This window comes from Protopterus annectens, chromosome 2.part0, assembly GCF_019279795.1.
Source record: "Protopterus annectens isolate FY-2018-M chromosome 2.part0, PAN1.0, whole genome shotgun sequence".
Taxonomy (NCBI): Eukaryota; Metazoa; Chordata; order Ceratodontiformes; family Protopteridae; genus Protopterus; species Protopterus annectens.
In genome coordinates this window covers 1,794,071,405-1,794,086,789 of record NC_056728.1, presented here as the reverse complement: position 1 = coordinate 1,794,086,789, position 15,385 = coordinate 1,794,071,405, and the positions used below count along the sequence as shown (strand labels likewise).

Below are 15,385 nucleotides of genomic sequence, written 5' to 3'. Positions count from 1 at the left end.
TGGAGAAAAATATGAACACAAAGCAAGACAAAATATCACATCCAGATCCAAGAAAAAGATAATTGACATTTGGCAGTAGATCAAAGCTGTTCTCACTAATGACATTTCAGATGTTACATGCAGAATAAAAATAAAAGTCAAAGTCAAATTCAAATATAACAAAAATGTCAATTATCTAACTTTCCCACAAATTAAGTCATAATAAAACAAATCTATTCCACAAAACTGTGCAATGCTAAAGGTCCAACAGTAAATAACTGCTGGCTAAAGCAGTAGGAAAGAAATGATGGATGAGGAAGAAAGGTAGAGACATAAAACAAAAAGTGGCAATCTCAAAGCTAGAGCTATAAAGCAGAGTCTAGCACTGACAGGTCAATGACATGCAGTAGCGTAGCTAGGGTGGGATGAGAGGAGCAACTTCCCTGGGAGAAAAGGTGTTGGGGAAGAGCGATTGGCCATTCACTCTTAAATACAACTGCTCCCTACCAGTTTAAAACCTATGTGTTACAGGTCTCTGAACAAGATATAAACCATTGCAAGCAGTCTGCAACAGTTTAAAAGAGAAAAGATTCATTATTTATTTATTTTTTAACTCAAATCTAAGTGCCAAAATCTGCCATGCAGGCAGGATATAACCTATGGCAATTGTTTGCTACATTTACAGCAAGCAGTTTGCCTACAGTTTAAAAAAAAAAAGAAATTAGTTTAATAAAAGAATGTGCAGGAGGAGAACTGGGGCGCAGGGCACAGCAATGGGACCTGAATGGCTGGGGCAAGGGGTGTGTGTGTGTAGTGCATCTGGACCCCTGGTTGGTGTGACTGCTAGCTGGTGGTGGTGGGTTGATGATGTGCAGATTGGTTAAGTCAGCTATGCTTCTGATGACATGAACAAAACAAGTATTTTATTTATTTTGCTGTTATTTACTGTGTTTGACAAAATGAGTTTAGTCAAATACCTTTTCAGCAGAGGCCTGGGGAGAAAAGCTCCAACATATTACAAACTTTTTTTAAACAAACATTCAGTGAAATACATGAACAAACATTGAATAATATAAATTAACGATTACATTCATATGAAAGTAGAGGTATAAAAGACAATCATTAGCAAATGAATACTGAGCATTTGAAGAGGTGTGTTGTGGGTTTATCACATAGATAACAAATCATGTGATTAGCGCATAGAAATTCAAAGAAATAGAGACATCACTCCTATAAACTACAAATCAGTCAGTGCTCTACCCTGGTTAACAAATTTAAATAAATGCATGCATACATACATACATACATACATACATACTTGTACAATATAAAATAACAGTTACTCATACCTCTCTACCGCTTAGCCCAAGAAATCTGGACAAAGCCTGACCTAAAGGGAGACAACGGACCAAAAACAGGGACAGATTTTAAATATTACTCTTACTAACTTAGAAAGTATCTAAAACAGGGTTTGTGTTAAAATGCATTTTCTAGAGGATATAAAATCTGAAACTCAAATGTGTGTCATTATTTAGTGATTTCAATCCTCACATTATCCCAGCGAATTGCCAAAAAACTACAAATTTTATGAGGGACAGACTGAAATTTTGAGGCAAAAATCTGGATATTCTGTAAAAATCTGGGCAGTTGAAATGTATGCAGTTACTGCATTTCTTAATCCAGTCAGCTAAAAAATCTAAAACAGAAGACGAGACCAAAGCTCAGGATCCAGTTTTCATGTAGGTTGATTTTTCATTCTTCACCCCCCTCCTTCTTGTCCTATAAGCCAATTTTTTACTCCATTTAACAAAATTTAAGTTCAGAGAGCATGCCAAGAGTTGGCAGAGGAGGTTATGTTCCATTACTTTTCGGGATCAAATAAAACAAAGTCTGGCAGGCTGAATGGTACAGAATATGAAAAACTGTGTGTGTGTGTGTGTGTGTGTGTGTGTGTGTGTGTGTGTGTGTGTGTGTGTGTGTGTGTGTGTGTGTGTGCAAGAATGGTCTGGAGAAAGCTTAGGATGAACTACTTGACAGAAAGGACGGTGACAAATAATATGCACTGACAGGGAGTCATACCATGCAAAATTTCTGAAGCTTCAAAAGGAGTAGGGCACACAAGGCAAAGGGGATAAAGGTCTGGAGGACAGGGCACTTTCATCCAGATCAGCTTCCTCCATAACAAATGAGACTCAGCAGGAAACCATACATTTCAATCGTTACACTTCTGCATTCATATCACTGGAATCCATAGATTCTGCGTCAGTAGCTTTCTTTTATTCAAAGACCTCAAGCAGTGAGACCACCATCAGAACTGTGCAAATACCACTGTACACCAGTCCATATAAACAAATTTCCACTAAAAGGAAAAGAAAATATTCTTTTTAACTATTTTTGTTAAAGACAGCAGAAGAAAATGTCCCACAACCATGATCAGCAACTCAAAAACCTATGCTTTGAGCAACCCAGTGTATGCATGACTGTGACACAATAACAGCAGTGTGAAAGTTTGAAAGCTATTACGACACATAGGTTAGACATGCATCAGCAAACAAAAAAGGTCTGATGCAAGTTCTTATAAAACGAAAGAGGAAACTACTGTAACACAAATCAAATTTAGACTTGAAGGTCATGAAACAATATCTTGTCTTAAGCCATTAAAATATCTCATTTCACTTAAAAAAAAGGAACTAGCCTTCAGATAAGACAACCACAGGCTCCTTTTACTCAATGATTCTAGCATTTAATACAGAACTGACAGGTATCATTATTTATAAATAATTAACATTAACAAACTGCTGTGCTTCCCCATCTTTAATGTTTTCTCATCTGAATTATTACAGTTATAGTCATATTTACTTCCAAAAGTCAGCATTGTTTGAACACCAGACAGGAAGCAAGATACATGAACAATGCAGAGAGCTTCAGCAGCTATCAGCAAGACAACACTTTCCAGTGCAGCATAGGTCTCATTCTGCAAAATATTCTGTAGCTCATCAGATGGAACTGCAGACCAGAACTAGGCCCTTTTAGCATTTACTGGCCAAAGCTCAAGGCAGCAGCCACTTAAAAATGTCTTACTGTTGAAGTCAAGACTACACTTACAGGTATTTACATTCTAAAATACTAGTACGTTAAATGATGAATCTCACATTATTCAGTTTTTAGTATAAGTGTATGTACAGCTGGGAAGTGGAAAAATGCAAAGTTCTGCTAGTGGCTAATGCCAAATCCCATCAGCTTTACAAGCCATCTACATACCATTTAATACTGCTAGATGAGCAAGACTTACTCTCTTCCACTGCTACCAATACACAATAACATAGGCACATTTACAGTCATGTGTGATAAAGGGCTAGCTAAAGATGAATATGCAAAAGAACCATGCAGAAATTTACTAACACACAACATTTAACATTATTTCACAAGCAGGCAACAATACATAATGGCAAACAGCACAACACTTCCTTTGAACTGTCCCTTTTTTAGGAAACCCCAATATCCTCAAAACAGCATCACCAATAGCCATGAGAAAGAGAGAGCTCCCTCTTTTCATTGGCTCTTTACTTGTAAACCTCGCAAAGAATCATGTGTGTGTTAAGGCCACGAGCAGCATAAGAGAAATGTTTTAGAACATAAGTCTATGTATGGCAGATTGACCCCCGGATTCAGCAAGCCCTGCACGGCAGGACTAGTGCAGGAGCTCCAGCAGGCAATATGTCTGCCGTGCAATCTAGGAATAACCTATAGGGACATGCACGAGCGCTCCTGCACTAGTCCTACACGGACTCAGCCCCTGTATGCACATTACCCCATTTGCAGGAGAAATTCATGCAAATGAAGTGAATTTGCAATCCGGGAAGCTGGAAACCGTCCGTGCAGGACTAGTGCAATCTGCAGAAATGTACTCTGCCAGTAACGGAGTACATTTCTGCAAACTACAAAACGGAGCCATGACAGCTCCAAATAAAGGGTGGATATCATGTAAAAAGCATGCCAATGGCCAACTATAAGTTGCAAAAATAAAAAAATCAACTTTTATTTTTTTTAGCCGATCTCAGTGTGGTGGTGCTGCGGTAGCATTGTCGCCTCACAGTAAGACGCTGTCCGGTTCGATTCTCAGCTAGAGCGTCTCCTGCGTGGAGACATGCGTGAATGGGCGTACCTTCGTTGAAGGTTGTGCATCAGGGCTGGTAACTCGACATGTAAAAATCAACTACCAATCATTAGCGGACCGGAGTTTCGCTGTGGCGACCCCTAACCGGGAAAAGCCGAAAGACACAACTCGGCTGTTTAAGCATAGGACAGTGGCACACAAACGGGATCGGGCGGAAAATAAGAAAAAAAAACTAAAATAAGCACTCTAACCAAAATCACTATTTTGCCATTATACTCAATGGCAGGCAGAAGACAACATGGCCAGTGAATAGTGGTTGCTAAGGGGGGAGGCTCAGTGTGGGACATGTAACTATGCATCAGCAGGCAATCCTATGCAAATGAGGGGAATGATACTGAATCCCAGATTTCCCCTACATGCTAGTCGGCACGAAACAGTGTAAGAGCAGGAACAGCTTGGTGCAAGCCTAGGAGTTAGCTGACATCATAGGGATGCATGTCAGGCATACTGTAAGCGGATTGGAGCCCTGTGGCTCGGGTTTGCCCTTAGCTTAGCAGAGCTAAGCAAGGGGGTGTGTCTGAGGCTGCCTAACACTCATTACATTGCTTAAGCGGGTGTGCTCACCATGCACTGGGTTTTTACAGGAAAAAAAAAAGTAAACCAGGAAATAGCAGCTCTGTGCACATCTGAGCACTGTGTTGGTGTGGCGCGCGCCCCATGGCTTAAACAGGAAGGCAATGGGAAGGTAAAACTGCAGTAGGAAGGTAATCTAGGAGAGCTAGCATAGCTGGCAGGTGAAACATATCAGAATCAGCCAATTACACAGGCAGTAGACCAGCCCAGGCCAGAACACTACTATAAGCTATGCAAACACCTTTACCTCTGTTTTTTCCCACATACTCTACACAACCGGTGTATACAAGCGGGAAATGTTAAACAAAAACAACAGAAAGATAGGGGCTGCAGCAGCTATCAGACACCAACATGTGGAACAGGCTGAGGGTGGTGAGGATGAGAATGCTGCTGACCAACCCACAGTGAGGAGACGGAAAAGGGTGTACAGACCCAGGGTAACCTACCAGGGGTTACATGAGCTGGCAATATTTGAGCGCCATAAGGTGGACAGGGACCTCCTACAGCAAATTGTTGAGCTGTGCCAGCCACGCCTGACACACAGAATGAACAGAAGGGAACCCGTCCCAGTGGATAACAAGGTATGTGTAGGCCTAGGAATACTAGCCACAGGTACCTCCCAAAGCCCAACTGGAGATATCATGGGGATCTCACCGTCATCAGCATCCAGAGTATTCCACCAGTTCCTGGATGCCATGTCAGCACATGCCGTCAGCATGTTTATTTCCTCAACACCCATGAGGTGCTGGCTAGCAATATGCGTCTCTTCCACCAAATAGCAGAATACCCTGAGGTAGTGGGTGCTATAGACTAAACGCATATACACATCAAAGCACCACCAGGCAAGAAAGGTAGGGTCTACATCAACCACAAAAGGCTTCCTCTCCATCAACTGCCAGGTCGTGTGCAATGCCCAGGGCATTATAATGAATCTGTGTGCTGGCTGCCCTGGAAGCTATCACGATTCCCACATCTGGCATCTGACACAGTTGTACCAGAGATTTGCCAATGGAGACATCCCTTACGGTCACCTAGTGGGGAAGGCTAGTTATGCACTGGAGCCGTGGCTGATGACATCAGAAATGCACACACACCCTAACAAGAACACCATAATGAGGCACACACACAGACCAGAATTATAATAGAGTGTGTGTTTGGGATGCTCAAGTCATGGTTCTGGTGCCTGGACACATCAGGTGGAGCCTTGCAGTATTCACCAGCTACATGTACCCAAATTGTTATTGTATGTGCCGTGCTACACAATATGATCCTGCGGAAACAGCTGCAGCAGGAACAGCATGGGGCAGGACCACATAGCCCCCCACCAATGCCAAGGCCTGCTCAGGCACAGAGTGACTTGGAGGAGGAACAACCTGAGCCTGCCTCAGTAGGCAGCTGGAGGCGTGCCCCGTATGCCATGGCCTTGGCAAAGAGGCAACACATAGCACATACACTGACACAGTAGGGATCCAGGGAATTACACCTCTCTCTGACTCGCACATACAGTAAAAGGGATGCCAAACATGACACTACCTGTGCTCAACCATGTATAGGGAGTGTACTATGTGCATCTGACATAGGCAGCCCCCAGCACCATCCTCAATACTGGCACACCCACAAGGTAGGTCACTCCCCTTACGGATTGCTGCTTGTAGAAGTATGTGTTGCTACTTGTATCTATGGTATGGATGTGAGCATGCAAGGGAATCGGGTAGTTGAATGGGATGCCAGCAGATAGTAGACACCTATGGTGGCAGCATGAGATCTGTAACAAATACGGGTGTCACCATAGTAGCCAGTACTACACATGGGGACAAAACCCACTGCAGGAAATGTGCTGGGCCACATGTGTCCATATGACGCACACATGCCAGTCAGGGAGGCTCACATACCCAACAACAGTCACAGCCAGCAGGACAGGTGTAGACAATCACAAACAGAGGTCACTGAATGATGCCTATGGGTAACCTCCCCCCCAGGCCTACACAGACAGACTACATCAGGCCAGGCAGTGGGATGTTAGTTCTGAAGGGTAGGACGTCAGAAACTAATATGTAGGTCAATCAAACGTAAGACCTGTACTACACTGACATGCCTCTAGTCAGCATGACAAGTTAGAAAACAGAATGAAATGGAGTACCTGACACACCTGTACAGTCGTAGCAAATGTGTGCAAGTGTCAGATGTGTCCCCCCAATCCTGTGTAGCAATGCAGAAACAGTCAAGTGTGCCCTCCCATCCTATGTAGACATGTAGTAACAGTCAGGTATGCCCCCCCATCCTGTGTAGCAATGTAGACACAGTCAGGTGTGCCTCCCATAGTCTATGTAGACATGTAGTAACAGTCAGGTGTGCCCCCCCAATCCTACGTAGAAATGTAGTAACAGTTGGGTGCGCCACCCCCTCAATCCTGTGTAGAAATGTAGAAACAGTCAGGGGTGCCCACCCCAACCCTACTTAGACATGTAGTAACAGTCTGGGGTGTGTCCCCAATCAGATGTACACACGTTGTAACAGTCAGGTGTGCCCCCCCATCCGATGTAGAAATGTAGTAACAGTCAGGTGTGCCCCCCAGCCTAAGTAGACATGTAGTAACAGTCAGGTGCCCCCCCCAATCCTATGTAGACATGCAGTAACATGTATGTATAGGTATAATACCAGTGGAGCACAGATGCCCAGAGGTGGCCAAGGTAGCAAGATAGATTGTAGCATTTGCACAATATGCAGGTATATGTGTGTTAGGTTGGTGTCTGTTTCATACTGAGCGAGAGTGGTCAGTATGTATGTATGTTGAGGTATGACCTGGTGGCCACTGCCCACTACTGCTGATGAGAGGGCTGAGTCCTCACAACTGCAGTGCCAAACACAATTTCCACCAGTATAACGCATGCTAGCAGTAAGCCATTGTAAATATATGATGGTAATGTGTGTCACCATCTGAAAGATTGACATGGCATGGCTGTTGGGCTAGACATACAAGCAGTACACAGAGGAAAGTACCCCAGACATACAGTATATAATGTGGACTGTGAAATGGACACACCTTTGGAATTGTATATACAGGTATGCATCACATTATCTGGGCCTGTAGTAGGGGATACCAGTGTTGTCTGGCCGAACACTTGCAGATCACAAAGGTGGTAGAACTGATGTATTGGGAAACAGCTAATGTAATTGCACATGTCAGCATAACTGGAATGCCCAATACATATGTGTGTGTCAGATGCAAGTAGTGTCCATAGCACACATGCACCCAGCTCACCTGAACACCACCCTCTCTGGTCGTATCCCTGTTGCTGGGAAATGTGTACAATATGACCCCACCTGCATATGGTAATAGCAAAAGAATGCTGCATGCAGTGCAGGTGTCCCGTGCAGGTGTGTCCCTAGCTGTAGATAGCACCCTGCCAGCATCCACACCACCTGATCAAGACTGACAAAGTATTGGCATGAACACCTAGCACATCTACCCTGTCACCCAAGGGGAATATATTGTATGGCGGTCTGAGACTGTAGGACTGACAGGATATAATGGCCTGCCACAGCTGGCCCGCATCACCACCAAATGGCCTACAGGCCTCAGCAAAATACCAGTGTCTCACATGTACTGCCAATGCATGTTATGTCATCGACACGCAAATAACATAACACACTCCACATAAGCCATATGCAAGGCCATGTGGACAAACCACAGTAACATGGCCACCATGTCCCACTGCATGAACTGTGGACCAACACCAAAACACAGCTGTGATGAGGTGATAACCTTAGAGAAAGTATCAGAGAATGTATGCATAATACATGAAAGAGGATAGAATAATGGGGTGGGGGGGTGGGAGCATGGAATGTGCAAGGTCCGACACACAGCTGTGTGCACACACTATCCCTGGCTATAAACACATCAATGGGTGGCTACAAACCTGCCTGTACACCACAATAGAGGAATTGTCCTGAATCATGGCCCATGCCCCTAGGTAACCTGTGTGAATTGGTAACAGCTGTGAGGTATTGCCACAGCAAGATATGGCCATACTCTCATGTCGATGGATGCACAAGTATGGGAACCTCTGCCAGCACTGTACCAAGGTGTTGAACCGGATACACAGACCCAGCAGCAAGTGTCTGCAGCTCCCCCTATAGAATGGCATAACTTACCATGAATATGTAGGCATCTGCCCACAATACCGGACACAGCTGCAGTCATCCTTGTCCTCCAGGACATCAATGTGTGCAAGAATGTCCATCCACCTGACAGTATTTGAGGACATAAAACATCACACGTCTGAATATCTCTGCTAACACCAGTACCATGTAGTAGAAGCAACACAGACACAAATCACCTACAGTATACACTATCCCCAGCACAGTTTGTCCCCATATTGTCAAATGATCAACGGATACACTGCAGAAACAGTTTGATACCTGTAGGTGTACAACACAAAGGTCTGCACTGGAGTACAAACTACCATGAATGGATCCACACATTCAAAATAGAAGGGCATACTGGGCATGCCCACGCACAGAGAAATGAAGGCAATGTCAGACAGCAACATACTGAAAGGTCATACTGGGCATACTCACACACAAACAAATGAAGCCCATGTCTGCAAACAACAGTAGACCATACATATCTGACAGTTGCAGATGTTAGTGCATACACTCCTCAGTATACACCAGTCATGCTTTGCGCACACATTGGATAGGAATACACACCTATATCCAAGGGCAACACACTACAATAAACCAAAAGTAGACATACATAGATGTGTGGAAGTGAGTGACTGTGACAAAAAGCCATCCATCATGAGGCCTGTCCCACCCAGCAGACAGCCAAATGGCTACAACCACGTGTAAATGTCACTCACTGTAGAAAGTAGCCAATGGTATCCGTCAGCATTACAGACTATGCAAGTGCTAGCTGTGCAACATGATTGTACAAGGCAGTAGTCATCTAGCATCTGTATACATGTACCTGCGGAATATAACCCTGTGTGTGTCTGCATGTGGTATGTCAACCTCTAGATGAATGGGTTATGGCCCATGCACACACACTGCCCTCCCCATAGCCCTACTATGACAAGCCTGCTGATGTCGTCCACTGTGAAATATACTTTTGTTAAAGGTGGAGCCCAGTAATCTCCGTGGCGCGTCCTATAACTGCGTATTGCTGTAGTGTGATAAACTAGTTAGGTAAGAGTTCTAATCTCAGACATGGCAAGTGTGTGTGTGTGTGTGTGTGTGTGTGTGTGTGTGTGTGTACGGAGCAATGCTTTTTAGGCTAGTCACGTTCACTACAATTCAAATGTCCTACTTCGGCAAGGTTGCTGATGTCATTCTCCGTGAAATACACCTTTGGGAAAAGTGTAGCCCAGTAATCTCCATGGCATGTCCTATAACTGTGTAGTGATATAGTGTGATAAACTAGTTAGGTAAGTGTTCTAATCCCAGACATGGCAACTGTGTGTGTGTGTGTGTGTGTGTGTGTGTGTGTGTGTGTGTGTGTGTGTGTGTGTAAGGAGACATGCCTTTTAGGCTAGTCACACTCACTACATTTCAGACGTCCTACTTTGGCATGGCTGCTGATGTCATTCACTGTGAAATACACCTTTGGAAAAGGTGTAGCCCAGTAATCACCATGGCGCTTCCTACAACAGTGTAATTCTGTAGTATGATATAGTACTCTGGTAGGGGTTCTATTCCCACACATGGCAAGTGTGGATGATTGTGTGTGTGTACCTTTGTGTAGGGAGCAATGCTTTTTAGGCTAGTCACACTCACTACAATACAAATGCCCTACTTTGGCAAGCCTGCTGATGTCATTCACTGTGAACTACACCTTTGGGGAAGGAGTACTCCAGTAATCTCGTTCTATAACTGCAGAGTGCTGTAGTGTAAAACTAGTTAGGTAGGAGTTCTAATCCCAGACATGTCAGGTGTGTGTGTGTGTGTGTGTGTGTGTGTGTGTGTGTGTTTGTTATTCGTATCCTGTGTGGAGGTGGCTGTGAGTGTGTAACAACTGGACTCATTCTGGAGTGGGTTTTGCAAATTTCTTATATGGTGGCCCTATTATATGTCACAATGTCCACCTTACAGGGATAACAGATGTCAAACAGCTGAGAGGCTGGGGTGCCAATCCATATCCCTACATGTAAAACCAAGGCCTGGCGAACAAAGTTAGCAACCTTTGTATTACCCAGAGAACACTCTCAACCCATGTCTCGCACACAAACACACTTGCCTAGGCAACAGCAGCTATGTTGGTAGTACCCTGCATATTGCCCACAGATAGGAACCATGGTGTTATTGCAGTGGACCACAGAGGGCATGGCAACCTGTTCATCAGTATAATAGGCACGTACATGCAGACAGTGCACCTTCACTATGTTCCCCACTAGACACCTGCAACACCTGTGATGCCATCAAATGTGCCCCACAAAGGACATACCATGCCTTAAACAAATGCCCTGTATGGACAGATGCCACTGACACCAGAGAATACCTTTATCAGGCTACCAGTGTAGGTGCAGGGTCAACTTGCTGTCCATTACCAGTTCCTGCCACATGAGGCCAGGACTGGCACATCTGATGATAATCTGTGTGCACAATACAGGCCAGACACCCCAGGTACAGTTCCACATGTCACTGTACATGCATGTGGGACATGTGCACATCCTAGACACCCGTCCATGTCATGGACTGAAGAACACATACAAGGCAAGCAATGCACAGCAATGGCCATAAACAATAGTTACCCAGGTGACTGGATGAATACAATACCCACCTGTGTGGTCCAATCCAGACACTACACCCCTGAGGACCACTGTCATGTGGCCTGATGCCAAGGTATACCCATCACCTAGCCTTGTATAGCCATCTGGCACAGTCAACGACTACACACCCATGAAGCAATGCACCCATGCATGTCAGTACTGGCACTCTATGTGTGTGGTGTATGCTGCTGTTGACCACATTCACCCTCACTACAACCCCCATTGGCATACTGAAGCATGATGTCTGATGTCAGACACTTCCACATACCCTTTGCCCATATAACCTCTGCATAACCCCTGTGGTGCATGTTATACATGCAAAGTACTGTATTGTGGCAAACTAACTAGTGATGAGGTGTATTCCTGACCCTAACTAGTGAGGAGGTGTATTCCTGCCCCTGCCAAGTGGGTCAATGTATGTGGGTCCCTGAGAGAGTGTGGCTGTGTTGGCACTGACACCTGTTCATGTGGACAGGCACATGTACTACACCTACTGTATAGCTACCATATCACTGTTGCCGATGTAACTCACCATCACTTATATGTTTGGAGAGCTCCTCAACATGTAAGCTATGTGGTGCATCCAATAACTGCATAGACATGTGATAGCAATACATAGCCAGTCAGGGGTTTGATACCCTGTACTGGTAGATGTGTGACACAAACATGCTTAGTTTTACTCTCCCACCTGCTCCCTGACTTATCTATGCCTCTGTCTGCCTCTCTCACTCCCTCTCTTGTGGATGTGGAGACTTACACCTGCTTTGCTTAGGCAGCAGCATGTATTTTGTAAGTGATGCTCATTATAAGCTGATAGCCTCTACATGCATTGCAGCCCTCCTCTAGCTGATTGCATGGGGAACAGCTGTGATAACATTCCCATAGCCAATTGCATGGAAATACACTCCAATATCTAGGAACAACATGTTGGTGTTCGGCCTTTTCATTCACTGTGAGCAGGACCTAGACCTGTTGTTTGGAAAACAGCATCTCAGATGGATTGGGGATTTACCTTTAACAACATACAATGTAAAAACAGGCCAACACACAGGAGGGGGATGTCCCTGACATGACTACAGAATGTAAGTGTTGCTATTCTGCATTTGGAGTAATGTTGGTTTAACAGGGTGTGTGTGGATATAGCTGGTCTACATGTTTTAATACCTGTCATGACAGTGCTATGTTTTTGAGGAAACCCCATCTGTAGGGTCATCTGCAGACTGGGCAGTGTATGGTGCCTTTTGTTTCTTGTGTACCTCACAGAGCACCTATCTGTGAACTGCAGAAGCATAGTGTGAGGACTGCAGTCAGTATATGGTGACAGACATGAGAGGTACTGACCTCATATCTCTCATAAGACATATGTCGCAACAATCCTTGTTACAACAGTAAATGTATGAGGTTATCACAGCAACATGTCAATACTGGCCCTGTGTTTGTACCTCCAGCCAAAACTCTGTCAACCTGTGTACATATGTCATGGTGCATATGTCCTGTACACCATAGTTTATTGACATCATAGCTGATAAGCCAGTGAGATATTAGACTGCAACACATGTTATGTACACTAAGGGTTCTCTTTGAGGACATAACCTGGGATTTCTGTGGTTGTATGTATAGTACTGAGGTCTGTGTACTTATAGTGACTGTCAACAGTGTGTGCATTATGAATATGTACCTTGGCCTGTGTACAGACTGTGGTAGATGTCATTGTTCTTGGTCCTGTTCTATCTGATGTTACATGCTGCTCCACTGTATGTTACCCTAATGGCTTACATGTTTGTAGGGCCAAACACACACATGTCCCATACCACAGACAGGCATCGGATCTCACGTGTAGTGGCCCAGTATATGTAGGATTAGTATGTGAGTGGCACGTATGAGGATGTCGATCAGATAGTCCATATACTGTAATATTACGCAAGCTACTATAAGTGGCTGTGCTCATATTGATTGTGGTTATGCACTTTCACACAGGTGTCTGTTACTCTGTGCTGTGACATGCCTGTAGAGCCCTCTATATATGCAGGTACATGTGTATTCCCCCATACGAAATGTAGGCCAGTGCTGTGGCAGTCTACCTGTAGCCTGCACAGTGCTTTGTTACATGCCTAGCAGCTTAGTGCACTTACCCAGTGTGATGTTATGTCCAGATACTTCACTGTTATGGTGGCCTGGCAGTACATCTGGCAAGTATGTCAGACAAAGCAGTGGGATGTTGTACAGATGTATGTCACTAACTAGTGGTTATGTGGCCATGGCACCTCTACACCAGCGGTTATGTGTCAGGACAGACAGGGGTGTGTGAATGCATAACCTATGGGGGCAAATGTATACCAGTATTTACGTGATCTACCCATCTACATGGCTGTTAACATCCGCATTGTCAGGCTTGGCCCACATGTCTTGCACCAAGGGGTTCTGTGTATACGTCTGGACTGACCAGTGTGTGTCAGACTGTCCACATTTATTGGCCATATCTCTGCTGTAGTCCACAGGATTATTACTGTGCTAGCAGTGGTACTATACTATGATGTCCTTAGGATGTCTGTCAGTAGCCAATGGCGCAAATGTTAGAGGCAGATGTGACCTCCCACACACATCTGTGAAAACAACCCCTATCACAGTAGCAATAGTCTACATATAAACCTGCACTACATACCTGGCATCCCCTTACACTAAGAGGTTGGGACTATTGGGGCCGAGGTAGTGCTCCACTTCATGTTCAGGACATATGGTGGACACATGTATATATAAGTATATATATATATATATATATATATATATATATATATATATATATATTTATACACAGACACACACACATATATCAACATACATAGATGGATATGTATGTATGTGTGTGTATATATATATATATATATATATATATATATATATATATATATATATATATATATATATATATATACATACATACATACATATACACACACACATAAACAGTAAGATATATACACAGCAATATATGTCTACACATACACAGATTGAGATACATATGCACATATACTTATGGATATCTATATATACATTGACAGTAATAGGTATATCAGAATAGATATGTATGCACATATAGTTATATATATCTGCATATATAGCTACATAAATAGGCACATCAGTACACATATGATGTGCATACATATAAATAGCTGTATATACATATATCTATACATATATATATATATATATATATATATATATATATATATATGTACATATGAAGAGATGCACACATGGCCATATATATGTTGCACTGTACAGATGTGTATACACACATATGAATATACATGTGTATATATACATGTAGACATATAGCAACCTATTATATGTATATATCCATATTCCTGTCATGTGTACACCTCACAGTTGTGTATACTCTCACAGATGTATCTCACCATATGTATTTGCTATGTGTACATTATGTTAAAACATATGTGATGCAACAGTCATATTTGTAACAAGTACAACACAACTGTGGAAGTAAAGGTAATTGTTAAATACAAATCAATATGTGTACTGACAGATATCTTGGAAAAACAACAGCTGTCTACACAGTGGTCATGGCGTAGTGGTTAAATGTTGTGCTTTAATGTACAGGGTCCTGGGTTAAAGACCTGCAAGGGCAGTGCATTTTGTTGCTGGGCAGAACAAGGGTTGTCGGATACAGAGTGGTTAAGGCAGTTTTGAGCATCTTTAAGGGCGTTTGGGTGGGTTTGCACAAAGCTAAGCAGTGCTAAGCTATGAGTAACCGTCCTGGCGCTTACACAGTGTAGGTTTCGCTTACCAGTGTGCAAATCAGCTTAGCTGTTATACTGTAGCAATGTTGATACCTGCTAAGCATGGCTTAGCCCTGGTAGCCAGTTAC

At 43.6% G+C, this 15,385-nt stretch overlaps 1 long non-coding RNA gene across 1 annotated transcript in view; it reads right to left on the bottom strand.

Moving 5' to 3' along the window:
- Positions 1-15,385, bottom strand: part of LOC122793627 — a 183,831-nt gene that overhangs the window by 63,120 nt on the left and 105,326 nt on the right. The gene's annotated exons all lie outside the window — the stretch shown is intronic.